Source organism: Pygocentrus nattereri, chromosome 19 (assembly GCF_015220715.1).
Source record: "Pygocentrus nattereri isolate fPygNat1 chromosome 19, fPygNat1.pri, whole genome shotgun sequence".
Lineage (NCBI taxonomy): Eukaryota > Metazoa > Chordata > Actinopteri > Characiformes > Serrasalmidae > Pygocentrus > Pygocentrus nattereri.
The window spans coordinates 24156246-24163513 of NC_051229.1; positions in this window are offsets into that span (position 1 = coordinate 24156246).

Genomic DNA, 7268 nt, shown 5'->3' on the forward strand with positions numbered 1-7268 from the left:
AGTTGGGGGGGGGAGGATTTACGCTTTTGTATTGCATGCTGCACCTCTGATTGGCTAACTGGTCTGCATGCGTCAGCCAGTTTGTTGTGTGCTGCTGTCTTCTTGTCCGCCTCAACGGGGTGATTTCTCGGAAAGCCCCTACTTTATCTGAAGTCCCTCTGGCAGTCTTCCTGCAGTTTGGGCGGATCCCACAACAGCTTTCTAAGCTACTTTCAAATCAAACCCACACAACCAAAGCCATGATATCCAACACAAATTGTGACGAAGTAAAGGCAGTCAATCATTCCAGGTTTTTCCTAACAAAAATCAACAAAAATAACCAGATACAAAACAAACAATTTTGTGCAATGCATTGTTGAAATAAAATTGCTCCAAATAAAGCAACACTTCAGCCACAACTCATCAGTGACCCTGGCTGTGTTTGGGGTGACAATCAGGCCTAAATATTCTCTCCAGTGCTACAGAGCTGCTGCTCCACAGCAGAACTAGATTTCTAGGTAAAATAACATAATCCTCATTTGCTGTAAAGTCATTATAACACACAGTTCTAACATAGTTCTCACAATAAATGGTCTTAAATGCTGGAGTTAATGTAAAACTGCTTATTCACTTAACTTTAATGCTGAAGACTGACACGCAGACTGCTGGTCACACACAACGCAGATATCTAAACAGCAAAGAGAAAGATTAAAGACAATCAGTGGTAATGTAGAGAAGAATGGACTTGTTTAATCTGCAACAAGTCATGAAACTGTAGTCAGTTTTTTCTTCATGCTAATTGCCCCATTCCACCTTAAATTCCGCAGCAGTATAATCTGGTCCTCGGGCACCATTCACCATACAGCAACACTGTAGCGAAAATGATCGATATAACTACACAAAAATTTGTTAGCTAACATTTCACAAAATTGTAGCGGCTACAGCTATTAGCTACAAATACTTGTAGTTAGTTGCAAAAAGTCTTGCGCTACTTGGCTACTCCCCCATCCCTGCTCACCACTCTGTGAAAGACTGCACAATTAAACTCAAGAATAACATTTCTCAACATAAAATAGCAAAGAACTTCTGTTTTTCCTCATCTATAGTACATAATAACATTAAAATATTAAATATTAAAATAACATTAAAATATAAAGCTCATCCAGGATGGCACATCAATGCGAGTTGTGGCAAGAAGGTTTGCTGTGTCTGTCAGCGTAGTGTCCAGAGGCTGGAGGCGCTACCAGGAGACAGGACAGTACACCAGGAGATGTGGAGGAGGCCGTAGGAGGGCAATAACCCAGCAGCAGGACCGCTACCTCCACCTTTTTGCAAGGAGGAATAGGAGGAGCACTGCCAGAGCCCTACAAAATGACCTCCAGCAGGCCACAAATGTGCATGTGTCTGTACAACGGTTAGAAACCGACTCCATGAGGATGCTATGAGGGCCCGACGTCCACAGATGGGGGTTGTGCTCACAGCCCAACACCGTGCAGGATGCTTGGCATTTGCCAGAGAACACCAGGATTGGCAAATTTGCCCCTGGCACCCTTTGCTCTTCACAGATGAAAGCAGGTTCACACTGAGCACATGTGACAGACGAGATAGAGTCTGGAGAGTGGGTCAGTAAAGGTGTGGGGTGGCATTTCTTTGGAGGGCTGCACAGCCCTCCATGTGCTCGTCAGAGGTAGCCTGATTGCCATTAGGTACCGAGATGAGATCCTCAGACCCCTTGTGAGACCATATGCTGGTGCGGTTGGCCCTGGGTTCCTCCTAATGCAGGACAATGCTAGACCTCATGTGGCTGGAGTGTGTCAGCAGTTCCTGCAAGATGAAGGCATTGAAGCCTGCCCGTTCCCCAGATCTGAATCCGATTGAGCACATCTGGGACATCATGTCTCATTCCATCCACCAATGCCACGTTGCACCACAGACTGTCCAGGAGTTGGCGGATGCTTTAGTCCAGGTCTGGGAGGAGATCCCTCAGGAGACCATGTGCCACCTCATCAGGAGCATGCCCAGGTGTTCTAGGGAGGTCATACAGGCACGTGGAGGCCACACATAATACTGAGCCTCATTTTGACAGGAAACTGTGTGCCCCATCTAGGTGGTTGTGGTGTTACGTAAGGGGGGTTTGATTTTGAGTGGGGGTCATTTTTTGTGGTGGTCTTTAAATGATATGTAGTGCTTGTTTGCATCTGTATATTGTGATGGTGTGACAATATAGATTCCTAGCTCTGGTAGATCTTTTAGCGTCTCCCATCGTTGTGTAAGATAGCAGTGGGATTGCGTGTGATGTGTAAGGTGTGTAATGGTTTTTTGAAGTGTTGGATTCAATAAAGGTGTATATTTTTATAGAAATTCTCTGGGTCCTTCCTGTTTATATACTTTATAAATAGATTTTTAGCCAGACCTTCCTGGTTTATCAAAGGTGGTGGCAGCGCTTATCATAAAATAAATACGAGCTTAAGAGTAGTACAAAAGTACGCTACATTTGGTGGCAGCGGTGGGATCTTCATTTATTAAACTTTTTTGAAGTTTACACCCCCCTTCTAATTAAGAGTAATAGTAAAGATGGAGTCTTCTAGTAATTCAAATCCCGTGGTTTCTAGGCCTGCATTTATGCCAGAGGTTTTTGATGGTGTTTCATGTACGTGGCCTGATTGGCTTGGCCAGTTTGAGTTAGCCTCTGAGTTAAATGGTTGGGATGATAATTTAAGGGTGAAATTTATGACCTTATTACTTAAGGGGAAGGCTCGGGAAGTTTTTTTGGGTCTACCATCTGAGGCAAGAACTGTTTATAGACAGCTAAAGATGCACTTAGAGAAGTATTTAACTCCTCCTGCTAATGAAGAAGTTGAGCGGCTCAATTTTCAAAGCTGTAGACGTGAGGGTCGGGAATCAGCTTGTGAGTTTGGGAATAAAGTAAGGAGGTTGGCCCAGAGAGCTTATCCTGGAGTAGAAGGGAAGGTTGTAGATATGTTGGCAAAGGACCATTTTATTAGTCAAGTAGGAAGGGGTGACATAAGGGTGCAGCTGAGGGCAGCCAAACCAAAGAGTCTGGAGGAAGCTATTACTTTAGCTACAGAGCTTGAGGTGTTACGGGATTTAGAAAGAGAAGATTGCGTGCCAGAGGACCCTAAGGTTCGGAGAGTTCAGGCAGTTTGTGAGAAGGAGAACACAGGTGTTCTTACTGAGGTTCTGAAAGCTATTGACCATTTGACTCAAGAGGTTCGTAAATTAAAAGAGGAAAGGGCCCATTCACCTAGTTTTTATACGGGAAATAGGGGATCTAGGTCTAGGAGTGATTCAGACCCATCTAGTCGGCGATGTTGGCGTTGTGGCGACCTCGGTCATATAAGTAGAAATTGTACAAAGCTGTCAAAGCCGTCGGAAAACTAGAACGGGTGGGTGTTTTGGGCTGCTCACCCACCCATTCAGATATGTCCAGTCAGCCCCTATTGTGTTTAGAAAGTGCTGGTATGGGATTTTATATCCATGGAAAGGTATTGGAACAGCCAGCTAGGTGTCTTATAGACACGGGAGCACAAGTGTCTCTTTTAAGTAGCACATTCCTTTCTGATTTGCGAGTTAATGCTCTAGCAGAATTACAAACTTATAAAGGAAAGGTGCGGGTAGCTAACGGGGCGCTGTTGGACATTCTGGGGACTTGGGAGGGTCCTTGTGTTTTTGATGGGTTACGGGTGAAGCATGTGTTTTTAGTTTGTAGGGACATTAACCAGTCAGTTCTGTTAGGTACCGATTTCTTGTCTAAGTTTGGGGCCATTATTGATTTGAAAGCAAACACTTGTTCACTCCTAGGGAAGAATTTACCATTAGTTGGGGCATTTGGGAGAGGGGAAGTTGGGAAAGTCGTGGTTAAGGAAAGTGTAGTTCTTCCCCCCCGTTCTGAAGTAGTGGTGTCCGGGTTGGTGTCAGGGGTCCAGTGGGGTGAGGTTTGTGGCTTGGTGGAACCTAGTGAGGTGCTTTTAGAGCGACATGATCTTCTTATTGCTCGTTCTATTGGTCAAGTCAGTCAGGGGGAAATTCCTGTTAGGATAATGAACATCTCTGCAGAACCAATAGAGTTGAAGACCGCTATGTCATTAGGAGTTTTTACATCTGAAGTAGAACTTTGTCAATCTTTTAATGACGCGGCTGTAGTGATTCCTGATGGCCACGTAGATAAAATAACTAATCAACTAGGGTTATCCAGTAAAGGGTTCAGTGCGAAGCAGTTGGAGGCAGTTAAAGAACTTATACAGTCAAATCTGTCTGTTTTTAGTATGGGTCCTCACGACCTTGGTAGAACCCCCCTCTGTTCGCATCGGATCGACACTAAAGATGCCCCACCCATTAGAATGGTCCCAAGAAGAGTGCCTATCCATTTCCAGGATGAGGTGAACAAGGAAGTTCAAGACATGTTGACTAATGGCATTATTAGTCCTTCTTGTAGTCCTTGGGCAGCACCAGTGGTGTTGGTGAGAAAGAAAGATGGGACATTGCGCTTCTGTGTCGACTATCGGAAGTTAAATGAAGTTACTGTAAAAGATGCTTACCCACTCCCACGTATTGACGATGCTCTGGATTCTCTTGCTTCTGCCCAGTGGTTTTCCACCTTGGACTTAGCCAGTGGTTACTGGCAGATGGAAGTGGATGAGCGAGATAAAGAAAAGACTGCTTTTGTGACGAGAGCAGGATTATACCATTTCAATGTCCTTCCTTTTGGATTGTGCAATGCACCTAGCACTTTCCAGCGTCTCATGGAGTTGGTCTTAGTGGACTTGCAATGGACTTCCTGTCTTATTTACCTGGATGACATTATTATTTTTGGCAGGTCTTTTGAGGAACATCTCAGCCGTCTGCAGACCGTTCTGGGGAGGCTAAGTCGAGCCAACCTGAAGGTTAAGCCCAGTAAGTGTCAGTTATTTGCAAGACAGGTGAAGTACCTGGGATACCTGATCTCCAAAGATGGAGTCCAGACCGATCCGGAGAAGGTGGTGGCAGTTCAGCAGTGGGTAGTTCCAAAGAGTGAAACTGAGGTCAGGAGTTTTCTGGGGTTGGCCTCATATTACAGACGATTTGTTAAGGATTTTGCAAAAATAGCTAGGCCATTGCACCGGCTTACAGAGAAGGGAGTCAAGATGAGGTGGACGGGAGAGTGTCAGGAAGCTTTTGATGAGCTCAAGAGGCGACTGACAACCGCGCCTGTCTTGGCCTTTCCAGACCCAGAGGCTGTTTTCCTCCTGGATACTGATGCAAGCGATACAGGCATTGGGGGAGTTTTGTCGCAGAAGGTTGGTGGAGAAGAACGCGTCATAGCGTATGCAAGCCGCTCCATGAGTCGGACTGAGAGGAACTATGCAACAACAAAAAAAGAACTTCTGGCTGTTGTGACTTTTATGAAACAGTTCAGACACTACTTGATGGGGAAGAAGTTTACTCTGAGAACAGATCACAATTCCTTACGATGGCTCCATAGTTTTGACTGTCCCGAAGGTCAAATTGCAAGGTGGTTGGAACAACTGGCATCTTTTGATTACGACATTGTCCACCGCCCTGGAGTTTCCCACCGAAATGCTGACGCTCTGTCCCGACTACCTAGAACTGAGTCAGATGTTGAAGTAGAGCAAGTCTATCAAATTGAGGAATGCGAACCTCCAACCTGGGATTGGAAGGCAGAACAAGAGAAGGATGAGACTCTTCAGAAAGTGAAAGTGTGGGTGGAGCGAAGTGGGCACAAGCCTCCCTCAGAAGTGAAGCAAGATCCTCAGCTCCGAGGCTACTGGAACATGTGGAGCACTCTGAGCGTGAAAGACGGAGTTTGGAAGAGTGTCCAGAGGGGTGTTCATGGTGTTGATCCGTGCGAAAGAGTTGTGGTTCCAAAAGAGTTAGTCCCAGAGCTACTAAAAAAATTGCATAACACAAAAACAGGGGGACATTTGGGGGTTAACAAAGTCAAGGAGAAAGTAAGGATAAGGTTTTTCTGGCCAGGGTGGAGTTATGATGTTACGGAGTGGTGCACGAAGTGCGAACTCTGTGCTATTTTTAAATCTATTTGGCCTGAGCCTCGTGCCCCCCTTCGTCCCATGCAAGCCACCTACCCCTTTGAGAGGGTAGGCATAGATATTGTAGGCCCTTTGCCTACCACATCTCGGGAAAATCGGTACATCCTAGTGATCGCTGACTATTTTAGCAAATGGTGTGAAGCATTTGCTTTAAAGAATCAAGAAGCTGATACTGTGGCTAGGGTCGTGGTCGAACAGTTCATTCTTAGATGGGGCACACCAAAGAGCATTCACACTGATCAGGGGAAGAACTTTGAGTCCGCTTTGTTCAGAGAAATTTGTGATCTTTTAGAGATCCAGAAAACTAGGACCACACCATATCATCCCCAATCTGATGGTCTGGTAGAGCGGGTAAATCGCACTGTTACGACAATGCTCTCAATGTTTGTACATTCAAATCAGAGAAATTGGGATGAGCTCCTTCCATATGTAATGATGGCCTACCGGAGTAGCATCCAAGCCAGTATAAAGTTCTCCCCCTATCATGTGCTTTTTGGTAGGGAAATAGTTATGCCCTCAGATTTATTGTTCAATGTTGAGGTGAACAAACCCTATGTTTCAGTAGGAGGCTATGTTAGAGAGTTGGAGGGTAGGCTGCAGTCAGTACATGAGGCAATTTGTAAACATCAACAAGAAGCCTCACGGGGACAAAAGAAATTTTATGATTTACGGGTACGTGGGCCTAAATATGAGGTGGGAGATAAAGTGTGGCTGCGGGATAAGGCAAGAAAAAGGGGAAGATGTCCTAAGTTTCAGAGACACTATACAGGGCCATATAAAATTAAAGAGAAGTTGTCTGAGGAGCTCTTTAAATTGTCTTCCCAGGGTAGACCTGTATTTGTTGCTCATTACAATCGCCTTAAGCTCTGTACGGTTCCTCCTCTTCCAGGGGTACAGAGGAACGCCCCCCGAGAACAGCGTGATGGCGTTCCTGAGGAGACACAGGGTTCCCACCAAAGAACAGGAGGTGTGGGGGGGAATTCCATCGTTCCTGCCTGGGGAATCCGGTACAGGGCTCAAGGAGATGTGGGTCCCTTGGAGACTGCTGGGGACGGTGGTGCAAGCTCCTTGGTTTCTGCAGGACAGGGGCTGATGGGTACGGTGGCAGAGCAACAGTTGCCCACTGGAGAGTTGGGCTCAGATGGACTCTTGGCGGGCCTGGAAGGGTCGAGTGGGAATGGTGATGGGCTCCAAGAACCAAGCATCTCAGAAACTGCTGGA